The sequence below is a fragment of the Lissotriton helveticus genome, chromosome 10, assembly GCF_964261635.1.
Source record: "Lissotriton helveticus chromosome 10, aLisHel1.1, whole genome shotgun sequence".
Classification (NCBI taxonomy): Eukaryota; Metazoa; Chordata; class Amphibia; order Caudata; family Salamandridae; genus Lissotriton; species Lissotriton helveticus.
The window spans coordinates 531,966,281-531,990,362 of record NC_136071.1 but is presented as its reverse complement, the minus strand read 5'-3'; positions in this window follow the sequence as shown (position 1 = coordinate 531,990,362).

Genomic DNA, 24,082 nt, shown 5'->3' with positions numbered 1-24,082 from the left:
ACATGTTACTAGTTGTTTCAAATTTAGAAAATTCTGAAGAATAAATTTATATTTAGAAATCAAAAATTGTTTGAGACATTATTTATTTTTATTTTTAATTTATGAGGTTGTAGCGAAGTGATTGTAGTATAAAATGAGACTTATAGTATAGAGTGCAACATTTTTATGTTACATGGTAAGTTTACTCATATTTACTTCCCTTCTGCCACTATATTATCTCCAATGTGTATTTGACATGTCTTCTTCATCTCCGGCCTCCTTTCTCTCACTGTGTGTCTCCGATGCATCTTATCGCTGGTATTTTGTGTAATTACAGAAGAGAGTAAAATAAAATAGTTCGGAACGTGAAAAGGGGGCAAAGTAGAGTACTCCTCACCCCCTAGGCCTTTTTAGGCGGTCCCAAAAGGATCAGTTTCTGCTTTCCTGAGAGATTATGGTATGAGTTCCATATACCACAATAACTTGCATTACAACATGCAAGATATCTATCTCCTATTACCAACTTTTGGAGATATTCGCGCTAAGCGCGAATATCTCCAAAAAGTAACACCTGCCCTGAGCAGTTCTTAGCCATGTTATCCAATGGGAGGTGGATAACATGGCTAAGAGTATTAGCTCGGTAATGCATGAATATCGCTGAGTTTTTAGCGATATTCATGCATTGCGGCCGTTTATTATCGCATTTGCGATAAACCTTGATAATAGTAAGGTTTATCTTCGATAATTTCTGACGATGCTTAGTGGTAAAAAATTGGTTGGTAAGCATCGTTAGCGATAAATATCGCTTAACTTTGGTAATATGCCCCAACGTCTGTTAACGTTCGATTCGAAGGAAATGAGGAAGTGTTGAAAAACATTGTCTGCGCCATCTTGCCTTTTTTGAAATGCCACACTTTTGTCGTGCACGGCAGCCATTTTAGATGTCTTGACCAGACCCACTCTCTGCACGCTGTCGATTCGTAGCATGGCTCCTCACCCTCGCAAGCATCTTCCCCAGGCACTGGTCACCCCCGCTCTCTGTCTTATGCATGGGCAATAAACCTCCCCCCATCTGCGCTGCTCTTCCCTGAGAATCACACTGTGCCCGCCCGACACCTCCCTTTCGCCCTATTCACTACCGCACCCTGTGACACTCCTCTTCCTCTGTGTCCGATTGTCCAGGCTATCAGCTAGCCCTGCAGATGTAGTTTATGGCCCCAGCTGTAAAGAATCACCCCTCTTCAAAGGAGTTATAGTAGATCAAGGCCCACACCCGATGAGATCCGTCACACCACACGTGTTCCTACTATCTGAAAACTATCCTGTATTGTGATTGGGGAGGGGACCGAGCCTGAAGCGGAAGATTCCAGGAATGACTCTTTGTACATCAAAGTTTTTACAATTATGTGTCACATAAAAAATATATAGCACTCCAACAAAGTAGTAGGAATATAAAACTTTAATAACATATAAATATATACAACAAAACAAAAACAGTAATAGATTTATTGAAATTGACAGCACCAATAATGAAATATTCTTGTCAGTAGCGGTCTGTTGTGCGAATAGTTCCAAGGCAGCAGAACGCGCTGAAATCTGGATGTCACGAAAGTGATGTCTAGCAAGTTGCCGCCCAGCAAATAACGGCGTGGGGCGCCGCGGGGGTGAGTGAGTCCAGTAGGCACCACAGCTATTCTTACCGGCATTGCAGAATTACTGCTGGGGACAATGCCTGTGCTGGAGCAGGGTCACAGCAGAAACAAAAAGGATTCTGTTGAAGATGTTGTTGGTTTTCAATTTGAAAACAGTTCTGGTGTCAACTGCTATGCTAATGTAGTGGTTAATGTTTTGTTTTCTCTAGAAAATGTAAAAGAGGGGGAGGCAGTCCAAAGTTCCGTTAAAAGGGCAAAGGAAAGGATCGGTGGTTTGAACTATCAGTCAAAAAGGGGAGGGGGTGCAACAATTTTTCCTACCGGGTCACACTGTGCTTTCACCGGAAGTGAGGTCTGCAGGATTCTAGTAATTCAAAGTGAGGCTGGCGCCGACGTCCCGCGGATACAGTTTCGTCACTCCACGGGTGATCATGGCAGTCATTCCCCATCGGGGGTCGGAGACTCCCGCGGCTCCTCTAGAATCTTCAAGGTCGTGGAGGACTACGGTGGTGGAGTCAACCAGTGACCGGGCCATTTCTTTATGCTGGGCCCGCTCTTGCCAGGTCGACCGCCATTTTGAGAGTTCGGTAGCTACTGGCGATCGCGGGGTCAAATGAGCGGACGGGCTCCACCCTGCCGGGCGAGACGTTGCAGCATGGCCACAGTGGAAGAACTCTTTTCCGGGCGCCTGGACCGCTGAGGGTGCAGCTGGGAAGCCTCCACTGGGGAGGCGGGAGAGGCCTGTTCGCACCGTCTCTCCCTCCCAGTGCACCCCACGGCGTCTCGCTTGAGATTTGTTATGGCCGGACCAGGCGATGAGGACGAGGGGGGGGGGTCGGAGGCATGTGCAAGACATCCCCCCCCAGGGTTGTTGCAGCAATTATACAAGAAAGAAGAAGTGTCCCGTCCGTCTTCGGGCCGGGCTTCCGGTAGATGTCGGCCGGACGCCCCTGGCTCTGGCCCCATGAACGGGTTTCTTGGTTTATCGGCTGCAGCCGGATTCCGTCGGTCTCGGCCCCCCGACCGTTGGTGGCCGGACCGGAAGAGCATGTGGCGGGAATACCTGCAACTCTCAAGGGCCACCGCGGCCGGACTGGGAGAGAGAGGGGAGGGTCGAGGAGACATTCCCCCCCCCTGCAACTGTTCAGCGTTGTAAAGGCAATTCCCTGGCCGGGTCCCGTTGGTCTCGGCCTCTCCTCCGGCTACACCCTACGTTAGGATCTCCTGGCCGAGGCGTGGCAGCAGGACCTGCCTTATATGGGCTGCTCCCGGCTGGGCGTAGCCGGAACCCTGCCCCACCTTGGAAGTTTCCAGAGTGGGGGCGGATGTTCTACTGACTTGCATTTTCCCTAGTCTATCGATTTTTTTGGCGTGGCAGGCGGTGGGACAGCGAGGGGTGATTTGGTTTCTCTTACTGTTTTTCTGGTCTCTCACCACTGGCATATTTTAACGTTTTCTTGTTTCTAGGACATTAATAGGTTTTATCATTACGTTATGTTATCGTTTCTTTGTTCGTTGTTTAATAAAAGTTCATGTTCATCAGTGGCCTACTGATTTTCGTTTTCCTATTCTTTTCTTTCCAGGTTGTTTCATGCTAAAGTTTCTGTTAACAGGATACAGTGATCACTTCGTTATTATTGCATATGTCCTTTTCACTAGGGGTGCTCTCTGGTCGGGCCAGATGACGTATGTCTAGTAAATGGTCCGGGTGAAACAGGTGCATCAATCAGTGGGGAGTAGATAGGCATGACAGATTACAACGGGGGAGAAAGGTCCGCATTACGTACCCTTTCACTACTTGCAAAGATTTTCCTACGTTTATTTGCAAACAGGGAATACCTCCAAAAAGAACTAATTCCCAAACAGTCAATGTTCGGACAATCAATCAATCAATGAGGAATGAAATAGGTACGACGTGTTAAAGGCTTGCGTTACCTACCCTTCACTATCTGCAAAGGGAGAGAGAATATTCCTATTCTTCCTCGTTTGCAGGTAGAGAAGATCCTTAAGAGAATTAACATCGAACAATTCAATGCTCGATTGAAACAATCAACAAGGGGTACTGTGAACACAAATGAACGCCGCTTATGTACATACGCATTGCTATTTTCAACAGGTTGTTCCTAATGTTTCTATTTTAGCGAGGTCAAAAAGAGATCCCATTAGTGGCCTACTGATTTTGCTCGATTCCTTTTGTTTTTTTACACGATTTTTCGCTATCTGCAAAGACTAAACAGAGTATTGCGACTCTGTGCTTGTTTGTAAATAGAGAATGAACCAAAGAGAACAATCAATCAAATGGAGAGAGAAGCAGGCACGACGGATTACAAAGGGGGCAAAGGGCTGCGTTAACTACCCTTCACTATCTGCAAAGAGAGAGTACTCCTAATAGAAATGAGGGGTGGGGGGCAGCATTCAAAGCAGATCAGTGTGCATAAACACGAAAATGTTTTTACTTACCACGTACTTGACATTCGACAGCTTATGATATTTGCTATTAAAAAACCATTGAAATTCACTGAAAAAACCATAGGTTATAGACCATATATAGTTAGGAATTAGCATTTACAAAACCTTGAAAATTCACTGAAAAAACCATAGGTTATAGACCATATATAGTTAGGAATTAGCATTTAAAAAACCTTATTTTACTCACACAAAACCATTGAAATTCCATATATAGTTAGTTGCACTAACTATATATGGCGCACCCGCAATCCACTGCTGATCATGTCACATATTACATCATTCATGACATGGTCAGTGACATCACTGATGACATCACTGATGACATCTCAAATGACATCACTGATGACATCACTGATGACATCTCATTTGACATCATTCTTGTGCTAATACGATAAACCTCTTCAGACTCTAATATAACCTTAGATACACTCAGTGTATACAGACACTCACACACTGCCACTCATCCATGGAGTTACTCACACACCCAGTCAGTCATGCAAAGAAACAATCTCACCTCCATTTCTTCAACTATACAGTTAAACACACCTTACTTATTGAAACATATACTAACACATATTTACTCTCTTATACAATCCCTGATACAAGTTCACAATGATCGATACAACCACTCACTCATTCAGTGGCTCTCATGCACAGTTATTTATATATGCCAACTCTCACATGTACTGTGTTTTACATATGTACTTACTATGACATGTAGCATTGAGATATCCATTCACTCATCAATACACTCATGCACACAGTCAACTGCCCATGTAGCTGTTTCCACATGCACTCTTGAACTCATACACCTAGTGAATAAACTGCTCACACATCTATGCATAGAGTCTCACACCTTCCAGCCACCCCCACACAAACTCAATCTCCCATAGAAATACTTGGGCAACCAATTAATAACACATATAGCCTCTCGTATAGCTAATGATCAACACATGCAGCAGTTTACAGAACAACAGACATAATGATGCACAAATTAAGACAGTTTAGTCACTAACCCATGCATTCAGTGAGACACATTTAATCACTCACTCATACAGTCAGTCATGCACCTACTAAATCCTTCATCCAGACACTTATACATCCACTCAAGACATATTTTAACTTTACAGAAAAATACAGTCACTGGATGTTGTCATCAGTGATGTCATTTGAGATGTCATCAGTGATGTCATCAGTGATGTCACTGACCATGTCATGAATGATGTAATATGTGACATGATCAGCAGTGGATTGCGGGTGCGCCATATATAGTTAGTGCAACTAACTATATATGGAATTTCAATGGTTTTGTGTGAGTAAAATAAGGTTTTTTAAATGCTAATTCCTAACTATATATGGTCTATAACCTATGGTTTTTTCAGTGAATTTTCAAGGTTTTGTAAATGCTAATTCCTAACTATATATGGTCTATAACCTATGGTTTTTTCAGTGAATATATATATATATATATATATATATATATATATATATATATATATATATATATATATATATATATATATATATATATATATATATATATACCTACTGGCGGTCGCCAGTAGGTATATATAGTTAGGATTTTTTTCCTATGGGATTTTTGAAAATTCTATGTTGAATAACTTTGGCGTTTGAGGACGGAATTGGCTGAAATTTTCTGGAAAATGGAACATTTTGTTTCTGAGCAGCCCCTGAAAATTTGGGGGGGTTTCGTCAAGCGGGGGCCGAGAAAAAAGGGGGGTCCCAAAACGTGTTTTTAACATTGAGTTTTCCATAGGGCGGTTGGACTCACTTTTAGCTCGAACGGCTAAATGGATTTCCACGAAACTTGGCAAAATTGTAGGGACTGGTAGCCCGATGTGCCTTTGCTATGTCTCAAGATATATGCTCCAGTGGTTTTTACGAAAATTAACTTTGAAAAATATATATTGGGCTACATTGGGCTATATATATGTTGGAGCCCAAATGTAGCCCAATGTAGCCCAATGAAGCCCAATGAAGCCCAATGTAGCCCAAAGATGGCCGCCAGAGATAAAAAAAACAAATGTAGCCCAAATATCAGCCAGATGTAGCCCAACTATAGCCCAGTGACAGAATGTCCCAGAGTGTTTTAAAGAACAACTAGAACGCTAACAGTCTTACTTATGACAAAAGTATGGCACATCTGAAGTCATCTTGATTGGAATAAAGTGGTAACACTTAATACATTTATTTGAAAAGGAACAAAGTAAGGGGTTTCATTTTGCCATAGAAATGTTATATATATATATATATATATAATATATATATATATATATTACCTACTGGCGGTCGCCAGTAGAAATATATAGTTAGGATTTTTTTCCTATGGGATTTTTGAAAATTCTATGTTGAATAACTTTGGCGTTTGAGGACGGAATTGGCTGAAATTTTCTGGAAAATGGAACATTTCGTTTCTGAGCAGCCCCTGAAAATTTGGGGGGGTTTCGTCAAGCGGGGGCCGAGAAAAAAGGGGGGTCCCAAAACGTGTTTTTAACATTGAGTTTTCCATAGGGCGGTTGGACTCACTTTTAGCTCGAACGGCTGAATGGATTTCCACGAAACTTGGCAAAATTGTAGGGACTGGTAGCCCGATGTGCCTTTGCTATGTCTCAAGATATATGCTCCAGTGGTTTTTACGAAAATTAACTTTGAAAAATATATATTGGGCTACATTGGGCTATATATATGTTGGAGCCCAAATGTAGCCCAATGTAGCCCAATGAAGCCCAATGAAGCCCAATGTAGCCCAAAGATGGCCGCCAGAGACAAAAAAAAACAAATGTAGCCCAAATATCAGCCAGATGTAGCCCAACTATAGCCCAGTGACAGAATGTCCCAGAGTGTTTTAAAGAACAACTAGAACGCTAACAGTCTTACTTATGACAAAAGTATGGCACACCTGAAGTCATCTTGATTGGAATAAAGTGGTAACACTTAATACATTTAATTTGAAAAGGAACAAAATAAGGGGTTTCATTTTGGCATAGAAATGTTATATATATATATATATTACCTACTGGCGGTCGCCAGTAGGTATATATAGTTAGGATTTTTTCTCTATGGGTTTTTTGAAAATTCTATGTCTAATAACTTTGGCGTTTGTGGACGGAATTGGCTGAAATTTTCAGGAAAATGGCACATTTTGTTTCTGAGCATCCCTTAAAAATTTGGGGGGGGTTCGTCAAGGGGGGGCCGAGAAAAAAAGGGGGTCCCAAAACGTGTTTTTAACATTGAGTTTTCCATAGGGCGGTTGGCCTCACTTTTAGCCCGAACGGCTGAATGGATTTGCACGAAACTTGGCAAAATTGTAGGGACTGGTAGCCCGATGTGCCTTTTGTAGGTCTCAATATATGTGCTCCAGTGGATTTTGAGAAATTAACGTTTAAAAAAAGATATATATCTGTAACAGCGGACCTGGCAGCGTCCCAGGACGCGTACTTTACGCGCAACGGAGCTTTGTGAAGCGAAGCTGATTGGTTCTCCGGCGTCTGTCAACATTCCAAACAGTCCGTAGCGGCCGCCATCTTGTCTCTCGGTAGGATCGAGAGACAAGAGGAGGCCAAAGCGAAGGGGCAAATGACCATAAGGGGGCATAGTACATTGTCGCTCACCCCCTAGGTTTGATGTGGAGGTTTTAAAAGGGCCCCGCGGGGCAAAAAAAAATAAAAATAATAATAATCGAACAGCTGAATGGATTTGCACGAAACTTGGCAAAATTGTAGGGACTGGTAGTCCGATGTACCTTTGCTAGATCTCAATATATGTGCTCCAGTGGATTTTGAGAAATTAACGTTCAAAAAAAGATATATATCTGTAACAGCGCATCGCTTCGCGTACTTTTCGCGTTACGGAGCTTTGCGAAGCGAAGCTGATTGGCTCTCCGGTGTCTGTAAACATTCCAAACAGTCCGTAGCGGCCGCCATCTTGTCTCTCGGTAGGATCGAACAGCTGAATGGATTTGCACGAAACTTGGCAAAATTGTAGGGACTGGTAGCCCGATGTGCCTTTGCTAGGTCTCAATATATGTGCTTCAGTGCATTTTGAGAAATTAACGTTCAGAAACAAGATATATATCTGTAACAGCGCTCCGCTTCGCGGAGATAAAATTATATGTGTATTACCTAGCTGTTGCTAACACCAGTTAGCGACGGCTAGTAGAAGATAGCGACCATCTTGGGCCCCACTTTGCATGTGAGTGATATTTATCACTAATGACATGCAAAGTGGGCATGCCAAGATGTTAGCGACTGGAAACAGTCGCTAACATCGCTATCTCCTATTATCAACTTTTGGAAATATTCGAGATAAGCGCGAATATCTCCAAAAGCTACCACCTGCCCTGAGCAGTTCTTAGCCATGTTATCCAATGGGAGGTGGATAACATGGCTAAGAGCATTAGCTCGGTAATGCATGAATATCGCTGAGTTTTCAGCGATATTAATGCATTGCGGTCGTTTTTTATCGTATTTCCGATAAACCTTGATAATAGCAAGGTTTATCTGCGATAATTTCTGACGGTAAAAAAATCGTTGCTAAGCATCGTTAGGGATAAATATCGCTTAACTTTGGTAATATGCCCCAACGTCTGTTAACGTTCGATTCGAAGGAAATCAGGAAGTGTTGAAAAACATTGTCTGCGCCATCTTGTCTTTTTTCAAATGCCACACTTTTGTCGTGCACGGCAGCCATTTTAGATGCCTTGACCAGACCCACTCTGTGCACGCTGTCGATCCTTAGCATGGCTCCCCACCCTCGCAAGCATCTCCCCCAGGCAGTGGTCACCCCCGCTCTCTGTCTTATGCATGGGTAATAAACCTCCCCCCATCTGCGCTGCTCTTCCCTGAGAATCACACCCTGTGCCCGCCCGACACCTCCCTTTCGCCCTATTCACTACCGCACCCTCTGATACTCCTTTTCCTCTGTGTCCGATTGTCCAGGCTGGTCCTAGGGTATCAGCTAGCCCTGCAGATGTAGTTTATGGCCACAGCTGTAAAGAATCACCCCTCTTCAAAGGAGTTATAGTAGATCAAGGCCCACACTCGATGAGATCCGTCACAGCAGAAGCGTTGCTATTATCTGAAAACCATCCTGTATTGTGATTGGGGAGGGGACCGAGCCTGAAGCGGAAGATTCCAGGGATGACTCTTTGTACATCAAAGTTTTTACAATTATGTGTCACATTAAAAATATATAGCACTCCGACAAAGTAGTAAGATTATAAAACTTTAATAATTTATAAATATATACAAGAAAACAAAAATAGTAATAACATATAAACATGTTTAGGGAAAAACAACGAAGTAGCGGTCGGCTGTGCGAATAGTCCCAACGCAGCACAACGTCCAGATTTCCGGCGTGGGGCGTCGCGGGGGGTGGGTCATCAGTAGCAAACTGTTGTGCGAATAGTTCCAAGGCAGCAGAACGCGCTGAAATCTAGATGACACTAAAGTGATGTCTAGTAAGTTGCCACCCAGCAAATAACGGCATGGGGCGTCGCGGGGGGTGGGTCATCAGTAGCAAACTGTTGCGCGAATAGTTCCAAGGCAGCAGAACGATGGCACCAAGGTGATGTCCAGTAAGTTGCCGCACTGGTTTTGGTATCCTACAATGCTGCTCCGAATAACGGCGCGGGGCGCCCCGGGGGAGGCGGTGAACGGGCCTGTCCAGGTGGAGTGTCATCTGTTGTAGTGGGGCGCCCCTTTACCGTTTCAGTTGCCATTCCGTCCGTTTTTGGTCCACTGTGTCAAAAGCCGCAATTCAGCTGAGTTGCGCCCACTCTTGCGGTGCAGCGATAGGCGGCTGTCACAGGACTCTCAAAATGGCGGCAGGCTGTTCCCTTTTTGGGCCTGGTCCACTGAAATGGCCCTGGGACACCTTGGAAATCGGACGCTTGTCTGCTAGGTCTTGGACCCCATTCTCGAAAGCGTCCCCTCCGCCTTGAGAATTCATCAAAAGTTTTGGGGGCTCCGACTCCTGCAGGCTTCTGGTGGGGAGCGGCTGCCATGATTGCTCGCGGAATGACCACGACTGAGCTACGAGATGGTGGTGCTCTCATGCTGACGCCAGCTTCAGTCTGAAACATCCAGAAACAAGGTGGGGCTTTCATCGTTTGGGAAAAAAAAAAAGTTTTCATCCAATGAAAAGTGTTGTTTTTAGGTCACATGATCAAGCCTTCCATCATTAGGAAACCAAAAGTAAAATGAACCAATGAAAAGTTTTATAAACAAGTCACATGACCTGTTATGCGGCATAGGGTGTAAAATGCGGAGAAAATACGTTGGCACGTGAGGCGGCGTCAGTAGCGGACCGATGTGCGAATAGGCCGAAGGCAACACAACGCGCCAAGATCCGGATGGCACCGAGGTGGTGTCCAGCAAGTTGCAGCACTGGTGTGGCCATCCTACAATGCTGAAAGTCGGCGTGGGGCGCCCCGTTGGCACGTGAGGCGGCGTCAGTAGCGGACCGATGTGCGAATAGGCCGAAGGCAACACAACGCGCCAAGATCCGGATGGCACCGAGGTGGTGTCCAGCAAGTTGCAGCACTGGTGTGGCCATCCTACAATGCTGAAAGTCGGCGTGGGGCGCCCCGTTGGCACGTGAGGCGGCGTCAGTAGCGGACCGATGTGCGAATAGGCCGAAGGCAACACAATGCGCCAAGATCCGGATGGCACCGAGGTGGTGTCCAGCAAGTTGCAGCACTGGTGTGGCCATCCTACAATGCTGAAAGTCGGCGTGGGGCGCCCCGTTGGCCTGTGAGTTTGCGTCAGTAGCGGACCGATGTGCGAATAGGCCGAAGGCAGCACAACGCGCCAAGATCCGGATGGCACCGAGGTGGTGTCTAGTAAGTTGCCGCACTGGTGTGGCCATCCAACAATGCTGAAAGTCGGCGTGGGGCGCCCCGTTGGCCTGTGAGTTTGCGTCAGTAGCGGACCGATGTGCGAATAGGCCGAAGGCAGCACAACGCGCCAAGATCCGGATGGCACCGAGGTGGTGTCTAGTAAGTTGCCGCACTGGTGTGGCCATCCTACAATGTTGAAAGTCGGCGTGGGGCGCCCCGTTGGCCTGTGAGATGGCGTCAGTAGCGGACCGATGTGCGAATGGGGCCAAAGGCAGCGCAACAATATTTTCTGAATAGAAGACACCACAAGGCGCTGAGATGCCAAGATCCGGATGGCACCGAGGTGGTGTCTAGTAAGTTGTCGCACTTCTGTGGCCATCCTACAATGTTGAAAGTCGGCGTGGGGCGCCCCGTTGGCCTGTGAGATGGCGTCAGTAGCGGACCGATGTGCGAATGGGGCCAAAGGCAGCGCAACAATATTTTCTGATTTGAAGACACCACAAGGCGCTGTGATGCCAAGATCCGGATGGCACCGAGGTGGTGTCTAGCAAGTTGTGGCACTGGTGTGGCCATCGTACAATGGTAAAAGTCGGCGTGGGGCGCCCTGTTGGCCTGTGAGATGGTGTCAGTAGCGGACTGATGTGTGAATGGGGCCAAAGGCAGCGCAACAATATTTTCTACAATATTTTCGGAGTAGAAGACACCACAAGGCGCTGAGATGCCAAGATCCGGATGGCACCGAGGTGATGTCTAAGTTGCGGACCGATGTGCGAATGGGGCCAAAGGTAGCGTAACAAGATTTTCTGTATGGAAGATACCACTAGGCGTTGAGATGCCAAGATTCGGATGGCACCGAGGTGATGTCTAGCAAGTTGTGCCACTGGTGTGGCCATCGTACAATGGTAAAAGTCGGCGTGGGGCGCCCTATTGGCCTGTGAGATGGTGTCAGTAGCGGACTGATGTGCGAATGGGGCCAAAGGCAGCGCAACAATATTTTCTGACTGACACCACAAGGCGCTGAGATGCCAAGATCCGGATGGCACCGAGGTGATGTCTAAGTTGCGGACTGATGTGCGAATGGGGCCAAAGCCAGCGTAACAATATTTTCTGTATGGAAGATACCACTAGGCGTTGAGATGCCAAGATTCGGATGGCACCGAGGTGATGTCTAGCAAGTTGGTGTGATCATCCTACAATGCTGAAACTCGGCGTGGGTCACCCCATTAGCCTGTGAGATGGCGTCAGTAGCGGACCGATGTGCGAATAGGCCGAAGGCAGCACAACGCGCCAAGATCCGGATGTCACCGTGGTGGTTTCATAGTTGAGAGGCTCTTCATCTGCAGTGGGGCGCCGAGATCCGGATGGCACCGAGGTGATGTCTAGCAAGTTGCTGTACTGGTGTGGTCATCCTACAATGCTGAAATGTAGTGGGGCGCCCATTTACCGTTTCAGTTGCCATTCAGCTGAGTTTCGGCTGCTCTTGATGCTACAGCGACAGGCGGCTGCAAGAGGACTCTCAAAATGGCGGCCTGTTCTTTGGATTTGGGCCTGGTCCACTAAAATGGCCCTGGGACACCTTAGAACTTGGACGCTCGATTTTTTTTTCCTTTCCTGTACATGCAAAAAAAGGTAAATGCCCGGTACGTTACACGCTTCATCTGCCACGATGAACTCTCCAGAGGAACCGAAAAAAAATATAGTTGTGGTAACTATACCATGCATCGTCATATGGAGAGGTGGCACCAATTAATTATAGTGCTGCATAAAAGAGAGATTTGGAGGAGAACCCCTGACCTGCTAGTACATTCATCAAAGAAGTGGCACTGAGAGCTTCAGAGGCAAGGGAAACGGTCCCAAATATTTAGAAGAACTTTGGAAAGATTAAAATGACATGTTTAGATTGTGGTAAATTAATTTCATGTGGACAGATGAGTGTTACTCTAATAAATACAGCATATGAACATCATCATAGTCGATGGTTGGTAGAGACATTTTGACTATATCCTGGACCTGCCCGTCCTCGCCCAAAATGGCGCCAGAATAAATGGGACTCGTAACTCCTTGTTGTGTACTGGTTGCAGAACCTTGAAATCACGAGATACGTATGCAGTTTTGAAGCACATGGCGGGCGGGGACGAGAATTGATTGAATATTTCGACATCCCTATTGATATTAAGTTCTGATGTGTTATTGATTACTGTACTGTTGAAAGTTCGAATTAACGTCACCCATGGTACTTGCCCGCAAATGTATATCTAGATAATTTTATTGTAACTGGCCCTGTCGTATTTTAATTATAAAATGTACGTCCACCGATTCCGTAACTGTTAGACACCTTAGTTCTTGCAACCTAATGGCCCGCCCGTTACGTTCCTCTACAGTGTAAATGTCTATTCATCATATACGATTACAGTTTGCTCCGTGGCAGGCCCACGTGGTTATAGGCTCGTATTTGTATAATGAAATTTTCACAATAAAGGTTTTTAAAAGAAAACATGGTAGTAGTATATACATTGGTAAAGTTTTTAATAATAGTCACTGTTTTAGAATCATTAAAAGGCAAGTGAAATAAAGCAGACCAATTACATGAAGGGTAAAAGGTATAATACGAAGGAACGCAGTAAAGATAAATGGTCAAGGGCTGTTGTGTTTTCTATTCCTGCAACATAAAGTGATCGATAAGAATCTCATATTCAGGCGTATCGGCGACTAAGACAGCAGGTCGACCCTCTTTTGCTCAACGGCTCCGTCATGGGACGAAGAAACGCTCTTTTTCTCGAAAAAAGAATATATTTTACTTGCAGGACAGTTGTAAAATTTCCGGGAAAGTACATTAGCCTGGAACATTATAACATATATTTAAGAAAAAATAATGTTCGGAAGTAATTAAAAGCGTAATTTTTAGGTGATATGACCAAGGCTTTCATCATTAGAATAAGAAAAGTAAAATGAACCAATGAAAAGTTTTATTAACAAGTCACATGACTTGTTATGCTTACGTTACGCGCTGCGCGCCCCGGATGACTTCCGGATGCGCTAACGCGGCGCGTCATATGACGCATTACGCGACAACGCAGGTCCAGAATATAGTCAAAATGTCTCCACCAACCAGCGGTCGAAACACAACCCCTTTCAGCAGGCTAAATAGTTCTGTTAAATGACAACAGAAGGGACAGGCAACAAGAACCATCAGTCAAAGAGGGGAGGGCTAGTTCTTCTCTACCGGGTTACATTGGGGCGCTACCGGAACTGATCGAATTGGTAGTCTACAGTGTTTCTGGATGTTTCAGACTGAAGCTGGGGTTAGCATGAGAGCAGCACCATTTCGTAGCTCCGTCGTGGCCATTCCGCAACCAATCATGGCAGCCGCTCTTTATCGTTATTTTGGGCGGGGTGGGTGGCGGAGCCGAGCTGTTTTGCAGCCATCATTGTGTGGAGTTCAGTTCATCTCACTAGTTTTGTATTTGTCATGAGGGGTTGTTCCTAATGTTTCTATTTTAGCGAGGTCAAAAAGAGATCCCATTAGTGGCCTACTGATTTTGCTCGATTCCTTTTTTTTTTTTTTTACACGATTTTTCGTTATCTGCAAAGACTAAACAGAGTATTGCGACTCTGTGTTTGTTTGTAAATAGAGAATGAACCAAAGAGAACTAATTCTAAAATAGTAAATACTTGGATAACAATCAATCAAATGGAGAGAGAAGCAGGCACGACGGATTACAACGGGGGCAAAGGCCTGCGTTAACTACCTTTCACTATCTGCAAAGAGAGAGTACTCCTAATAGAAATGAGGGGGGGGGGCACCATTCAAAGCAGATCAGTGTGCATAAACACGAAAATGTTTTCACTTACCACGTACTTGACATTCGACAGCTTATGATATTTGCTATTAAAAAACCATTGAAATTCACTGAAAAAACCATAGGTTATAGACCATATATAGTTAGGAATTAGCATTTACAAAACCTTGAAAATTCACTGAAAAAACCATAGGTTATAGACCATATATAGTTAGGAATTAGCATTTAAAAAACCTTATTTTACTCACACAAAACCATTGAAATTCCATATATAGTTAGTTGCACTAACTATATATCCCGCACCCGCAATCCACTGCTGATCATGTCACATATTACATCATTCATGACATGGTCAGTGACATCACTGATGACATCACTGATGACATCTCAAATGACATCACTGATGACATCACTGATGACATCTCATTTGACATCATTCTTGTGCTAATACGATAAACCTCTTCAGACTCTAATATAACCTTAGATACACTCAGTGTATACAGACACTCACACACTGCCACTCATCCATGGAGTTACTCACACACCCAGTCAGTCATGCAAAGAAACAATCTCACCTCCATTTCTTCAACTATATAGTTAAACACACCTTACTTATTGAAACATATACTAACACATATTTACTCTCTTATACAATCCCTGATACAAGTTCACAATGATCGATACAACCACTCACTCATTCAGTGGCTCTCATGCACAGTTATTTATATATGCCAACTCTCACATGTACTGTGTTTTACATATGTACTTACTATGACATGTAGCATTGAGATATCCATTCACTCATCAATACACTCATGCACACAGTCAACTGCCCATGTAGCTGTTTCCACATGCACTCTTGAACTCATACACCTAGTGAATAAACTGCTCACACATCTATGCATAGAGTCACACACCTTCCAGCCACCCCCACACAAACTCAATCTCCCATAGAAATACTTGGGCAACCAATTAATAACACATATAGCCTCTCGTATAGCTAATGATCAACACATGCAGCAGTTTACAGAACAACAGACATAATGATGCACAAATTAAGACAGTTTAGTCACTAACCCATGCATTCAGTGAGACACATTTAATCACTCACTCATACAGTCAGTCACGCACCTACTAAATCCTTCATCCAGACACTTATACATCCACTCATTCTTCAATATGTAAGACATATTTTAACTTTACAGAAACATACAGTCACTGGATGTTGTCATCAGTGATGTCATCAGTGATGTCATTTGAGATGTCATCAGTGATGTCATCAGTGATGTCACTGACCATGTCATGAATGATGTAATATGTGACATGATCAGCAGTGGATTGCGGGTGCGCGATATATAGTTAGTGCAACTAACTATATATGGAATTTCAATGGTTTTGTGTGAGTAAAATAAGGTTTTTTAAATGCTAATTCCTAACTATATATGGTCTATAACCTATGGTTTTTTCAGTGAATTTTCAAGGTTTTGTAAATGCTAATTCCTAACTATATATGGTCTATAACCTATGGTTTTTTCAGTGAATATATATATATATATAATATATTCACTGAAAAAACCATAGGTTATAGACCATATATAGTTAGGAATTAGCATTTAGAAAACCTTATTTTACTCACACAAAACCATTGAAATTCCATATATAGTTAGTTGCACTAACTATATATTGCGCACCCGCAATCCACTGCTGATGATGTCACATATTACATCATTCATGACATGGTCAGTGACATCACTGATGACATCACTGATGACATCTCAAATGACATCACTGATGACATCACTGATGACAACATCCAGTGACTATGTTTCTGTAAAGTTAAAATATGTCTTACATATTGAAGAATGAGTGGATGTATAAGTGTCTGGACGAAGGATTTAGTAGGTGCATGACTGAATGTATGAGTGAGTGATTAAATGTGTCTCACTGAGTGCATGGGTTAGTGACTAAACTGTCTTAATTTGTGCATCATTATGTCTGTTGTTCTGTAAACTGCTGCATGTGTTGATCAGTAGCTATATGAGTAACTATATGGGTTATTGATTGATTGCCCAAATATTTGCATGGGAGACTGAGTGTGTGTGTGGCTGGATGGGAGGTGTGTGACTCTGTACAGATCAATGTGTACTTGTATCAATGATTGTATAAGAGAGTAAGTATGTGTTAGTATATGGTTGAAAACGTAAGGTGCTCTATGTTTAACTGTATAGAGTAGAAAATGGAAGTGTGATTGATTCTTTACAGGACTGACTAGGTGTGTGAGTAACTCCATGGATGAGTGGCAGAGTGTGAGTGTCTGTATAGGTGTATGAGTGCATATGATTGTGTTGTAAACATGAGTGATTGTATGTATGAATGATTGTATGGGTGAATGAGTGAATGTGTGTGTAGACGTAGGAATCAGTGAGTACGTATGTAGTAACTAGTATTGGTGTGTCAATGGTTTCAAAAATTATACTCTGTTTTTAACACTGGGTGAAACAGAGGTTATATTAAAATGTGAGGAGATGCATTGTATTGTCACATGAATGATATCATCAGTGATGTGGTCATTGATGTCAAATGAGATGTCATCAGTGATGTCATCAGTGATGTCATTTGAGATGTCATCAGTGATGTCATCAGTGATGTCACTGACCATGTCATGAATGATGTAATATGTGACATCATCAGCAGTGGATTGCGGGTGCGCAATATATAGTTAGTGCAACTAACTATATATGGAATTTCAATGGTTTTGTGTGAGTAAAATAAGGTTTTCTAAATGCTAATTCCTAACTATATATGGTCTATAACCTATGGTTTTTTCAGTGAATTTTCAAGGTTTTGTAAATGCTAATTCCTAACTATATATGGTCTATAACCTATGGTTTTTTCTGTGAATTTCATTGGTTTTTTAACAGCTAATATCTGTAGCTGTAAAATGTATTCTTCTTTAAATCCAAAAATATATTTTATATGTTTATGAATAATTTTTTTTTTAAATATTTTTTTTTCTTCGTTCCCGCTTCGCGAATCGGGAAGCTTCCCGTTAGCTGACCTTGATGCCGCGAAATAGACCGCGAGCCGGTAAACGTTTCTTTACCGCAAGTGCCGCGTTAGAAAACAACATCGTGACGCCTCCCGTCCGCATGACGTTCCACGTTGTCGCGTGATACGTCATATGACGTGCTACGTTAGCGAACTGGTACGCGAAGCGAGTGCCAAAGCGCAGGTTTCTGGAAGCAAACCGGGAGGCCCTGCAAAGCGCGTAACGTAAACACAGCAGGTCATGTGACTTGGTAATAACACTTTTCATTGGTTCATTTCACTTTTGGTTTCCTAATGATGTAAGACTAGGTCATATAATCTAAAATGAACACTTTTGATTGGTTGAGAACTCTTGTTTTTCCCAAATGATGAAAATCCCTCCTTCTTTCCTCACTCTGACTTTCATCATTGTGAGAGAAAGACCCTTTGTGATCACTGAGCAATGGCTTCTTTAGTAGCTTCAGCTGGTGCTTCCCCACCACCTCCACCACCTCCAAGGAAGAGAGGACCACCTGCTCAAGTTGTAATTCAACAAGAAGAAGAAGAAGAGGAACAGGAGGACGAGCACGAAGAGAGGCAGTTTTTGCCTGAGCAGCCCAAGACGTCTCACCGGAAAGAAAACTTCATTTGGCAATTTTTTAAAATTCCCAAAGGTCAGAAAAAAGTAAATGCAAGATACGTAACTTGCCTTATATGTCAAGATAGACTGTCCAGAGGGACCGACAAAAAATACAGTTTCGGAAACTACACAATGCATCGCCATATGACTAGGTGGCATCCTAACAACTACAGTGCTGCACAGTTTCGGAACGACCTAGATAATCTCCCTATTATGGCCAGAAGATCTGTTGTACCGGAAGTAACGGGACCAGAGGGCAGGGAGATGGTGCCAAATATACAAATGAGATTTGGTGAAGTAAAACACACCTGCGTATTTTGCGATGGATTCATTTCCTACGGAGAAAGAAGCATCACTCTGATCAACAGAGCTATTGACTATCATATGCAAGTTTGTCCGAAACGCCCAAAATAATAAATACTTCTTTTTTTTGTTTTGTTGCTCCTGTTGAGCCCTTTACAATGAATCGTTTTCATTGCCCCCTCCAAGAAAAACCCAAAAAAATATAAAACTGTTCCGAAAAATTCAAAAACATTAAAAAAATGTTCAGAAAAATAAAAAAAAAAGTTCTTTTCAGAACTACCTCCCCGTTATTAAAAAATTGGTACAATATTTGGAACTGTGCCAACCTCTATTTCTCTTAGTTCGCTTCCTAGTTCGCTCGCTGGTACGCGAACTGGAAGCGAACCAAAAACAGTAAGTATAAGGGAAGGAAACACACACTTATGTTAAAAGAAAGACAGCTATAGGGGAGTAAACTAGAGATACTATTACCCATAATCCACTACTGATGATGTCACATATTACATCATTCATGACATGCTCAGTGACATCATCAGCAGAGGATTGCGGGTTTTTTGGCAACATGCCTTATCCACGGTTTAATAACGCTGCCTTTTGCTTTATATAAGTTTTCAAATTGTATGAAATATATACCAATAGGTCTTTATGAACCTTTAGGTAGTGCTTTTGTTCATGAGGTCTGGTCGCTTCCATACACATACAGATGTTTCAAAGATGATCAAGAAGTTTATCTGAATGGAGAGGAATGCACTGAGACGCCAGATCATTCACTAATGTGTAGGCACATACAGTTACACGATTCATGCAACAAACACCGACCAAATATGGCTTGCGTGTTGCAAGGCACGCCAGTTCCTGCTATCATCCCCACGTTCAAGTTGTTGGAAAATGGTAGTTATTTGATGCTCAATAATGAAGATTGTTCTGAGTTAATTAAAAGTATTCCTTTTATCGTAACAGTAAGTGAACGGGTTATTTGCTGCAGAAATGTTCTATTTCCTCCCACACATGAACATAGGGAGTTTTCAATCTGGCCACAAATACCAACCTTGGGACACGTTTCAACGGCATGACAAGAATAAGAGCTCTTTTGTCTCAGAGAGAGGTGGCCTTGAGTTCGGCCCGTGAAACTTTCGTACTTCACATAGCGAACACCCGTACACAGGTTTGCCTTTCAATTTCAGCAACATGTTTCCGACTATCTTTAACGCATCCTCCACAAAATCCCTGGCACACTTTTTTAAAGTTGTTACCAGTGGTCTCGTGACTTCATTTGAGAAAATCTTTGGAGTCATCCCTGCTCCCTTTCATTCCATTTTCTCCACTCTGGTTCGTGGATTGCATTTTTACTTGCATTACCAGCGGACGCTCTTGTGCTTTTTTACATTTTTAAATATGGATGTCCCTCCTATGCAACCTCCGACCCTGCAGCTGCTGACACTGTTCCGCAATCGCATGCTAGAATATTATGGCACAATGCCGTTGGCGATATTAAGCACGGCATATGGATTATCTTTTCGGTTCTCCTACTTCACCTGTGTCCAGCCTGTATTTCACTGCCTGACCTGTGATTTCGATTGGGCCATTGATTTGTGTCTCTGCGGACCGGTTTCTCCTGACGTCGACTTTAATCAGCTGATGACTCCTATCATTACTCACGAGTTGGTTTGTCCTGGCGAAAGGATTATGGCTGTGGCATTGATGCATGGACTACTTGGTCCCTGGAATTTACTGGCGGCAGCACAGTCTTTCTTGGAACACAGCTTTCTTGAAAACCCACCGAGCTGTCCTCTGATGGTGATAGAGGATCCGGTGCTGGGAGAGCACGTATGTTCTTTTCCGCTTTTAAATTGGATGGCTGAACTGTTTTCGGATGAAGACGGTGACTTCCTGTTGGAGGCTGTTGCAGCTTATTTTGCATACACAGTTATGTCATAGACCTTTTTCATGTTTCATATGCTGAGTACTAGCATTTCATTGACAATTCATTGACTTAATTGTCAAGTTTTTATTATTTACCTTGCCTATTGGCTTAAGACTCGATAAAGTACTTGGCTGTTTTATTTTTCTTTAGCATTGAATTTTCCTAGTTTTTAATGCTTTACCTTGCGGACCGTCCACATATAAACTTGCAATCTGCTCTCATGAGATGGCACTTCTATTATCTTATTCAGTTCGTTTCCGGATCATGGGGAGGTGTCATCTAGGTCCTGGATATCTTTACACCGTGTTAAGTTAGCATGGGCTCATTACCGGTTTAAACGCCATTTTTCCTTTTTTGCAACTTCTGCACACGACATTTAGTTGTTGCTTTAGCTTTCCACCTAGTAGTTCATCGTGGTTTACATGAGAATAATATGTTATTGGTCTACTATCTGCTTTACTTGTTAAACTATATCTGTACAGCGAGTGCTAAAGTTTCAAGAACAACACGATACAGAATTGTTATGAGGTCTGATCTCCACGACTTCATACTCATAACATAAGTGCAACTTCTGCCAATTCTGGGCATGAGGCGGGTTTTATATTGCTTTGCCGAACACACATACACAACAGTTGATGCGGTTCACATGAAGAGAGAGCTGGTGTATGCTGATGTGATTCCTTCAAATCTAAGACACTAAAGTATGGGCACGCCCTAAACCAACACAAAGAGACCTTCTTAGCAAATAATATAATATGTGTATTAGGGAGGGTGAGATATAAGCAGCCGCGGGCCGTGGAGGGAGTTACGGTGAGGCAGGGAGGCGGGGAGGGGGAGAAGCAGGGTGGAGCCCTCTCTACCTTGCCCCTCCCCCTCCCCGCCTCCCTGCCCCACCGTAACTCCCTCCACGGCCCGCGGCTGCTTATAAGTGTTGCTAACTCTTATTCATTTACAGCATGTTAACATACTGTCACCATTCGCTTTTTATGTACTAGTAACTATGCTGGTAATTTTGCTACTGATAATATGTGTACTTGTATTCTCCACCCTGCTTCTCCCCCTCCCCGCCTCCCTGCCTCACCGTAACTCCCTCCACGGCCCGCGGCTGCTTATAAGTGTTGCTAACTCTTATTCATTTACAGCATGTTAACATACTATCACCATTCACTTTTTATGTACTAGTAACTATGCTGGTAATTTTGCTACTGATAATATGTGTACTTTTATTATCTAAGGTACTACGCCTGAGAAGACGGCATTAGTAAATAAACATTTCAAATACACATGTGTTCTTCTTAACTCCATGTTCTGGTTTCTAAGAAATATATAACGACCGACTGTTCATGAGTTCCACGTATCCTGAGGTACTATAAGTTCATATTCTGGATTGTCTAAACATTGAGAGTTTGTTATATCCAATGTGACACTGTACCTAGCTTGCTAAATAGTTTTTGATTACTAACGTGAGTTTTGGGACACCCTAATTCGCCGAGGTTCCAATCCTCTGTCCACAGTTCTGTGTGAGAACAGAAACCCTGCGACAGGGGCACCCCCGACCCTTGCTGGAGCTTCATCACACTTGCGATACAACTCCAGCAATGCGCCACCTTTACGGCACAGATACATCACGCATCTGTGCTGTTTTTGCCCCGTGATGCGCCGCATTGTAAATGCAGCACACCATAGGTGACGGAACAGCGGCACAGAATGACTAACACATCCCTGGTGATGCGCCAGTCATCATAAATCTATCCCTATGCTTCTTATCTTGTTAGAGATGAACCGCCATATGTATCATCAAAGTTATTTGCATTTCCTAAATAGCGAACTTTAAGGAATAAATAGCGATTCTTTACCATTCCTAGTTTGCGATGAGCTATTTGCTAATTAGCCGAATGTAGCCCAATGAAGCCCAATGTAGCCCAATGTAGCCCAAAGATGGCCGCCAGACACACAAAAAAACAAATGTAGCCCAAATATCAGCCAGATGTAGCCCAACTATAGCCCAGTGACAGAATGACCAATCAGCTTCGCAAACCTCCGTTACGCGAAGCGGAGCGCTGTTACAGATATATATCTTTTTTTGAACGTTAATTTCTCAAAATCCACTGGAGCACATATATTGAGACCTAGCAAAGGCACATCGGGCTACCAGTCCCTAATATTTTGCCAAGTTTCGTGCAAATCCATTCAGCCGTTCGATTATTATTTTTATTATTTTTTTTTGCCCCGCGGGGCCCTTTTAAAACCTCCACATCAAACCTAGGGGGTCAGCGAGGATCTACTATGCCCCCTTATAGTTATTTCCCCCTTTGTTTTGACCTCCTCTTGTCTCTCGATCCTACCGAGAGACAAGATGGCGGCCGCTACGGACTGTTTGGAATGTTGACAGACGCCGGAGAACCAATCAGCTTCGCTTCACAAAGCTCCGTTGCGCGAAAAGTCCGCGAACCAGAGCGCTAACCGGTCCGCTGTTACAGATATATATCTTTTTTTAAACGTTAATTTCTCAAAATCCACTGGAGCACATATATTGAGACCTACAAAAGGCACATCGGGCTACCAGTCCCTACAATTTTGCCAAGTTTCGTGCAAATCCATTCAGCCGTTCGGGCTAAAAGTGAGGCCAACCGCCCTATGGAAAACTCAATGTTAAAAACACGTTTTGGGACCCCCCTTTTTTCTCGGCCCCCACTGGACGAACCCCCCCCAAATTTTCAAGGGCTGCTCAGAAACAAAATGTGCCATTTTCCTGAAAATTTCAGCCGATTCCGTCCACAAACGCCAAAGTTATTAGACATAGAATTTTCAAAAAACCCATAGAGAAAAAATCCTAACTATATATACCTACTGGCGACCGCCAGTAGGTAATATATATATATATATTCACTGAAAAAACCATAGGTTATAGACCATATATAGTTAGGAATTAGCATTTAAAAAACCTTACTTTACTCACACAAAACCATTGAAATTCCATATATAGTTAGTTGTACTAACTATATATCGCGCACCCGCAATCCACTGCTGATCATGTCACATATTACATCATTCATGACATGGTCAGTGACATCACTGATGACATCACTGATGACATCTCAAATGACATCACTGATGACATCACTGATGACATCTCAAATGACATCACTGATGACAACATCCAGTGACTGTATGTTTCTGTAAAGTTAAAATATGTCTTACATATTGAAGAATGAGTGGATGTAGAAGTGTCTGAACAAAGGATTTAGTAGGTGCATGACTGACTGTATGAGTGAGTGATTAAATGTGTCTCACTGAGTGCATGGGTTAGTGACTAAACTGTCTTAATTTGTGCATCATTATGTCTGTTGTTCTGTAAACTGCTGCATGTGTTGATCAGTAGCTATATGATTAACTATATGGGTTATTGATTGGTTGCCCAAGTATTTG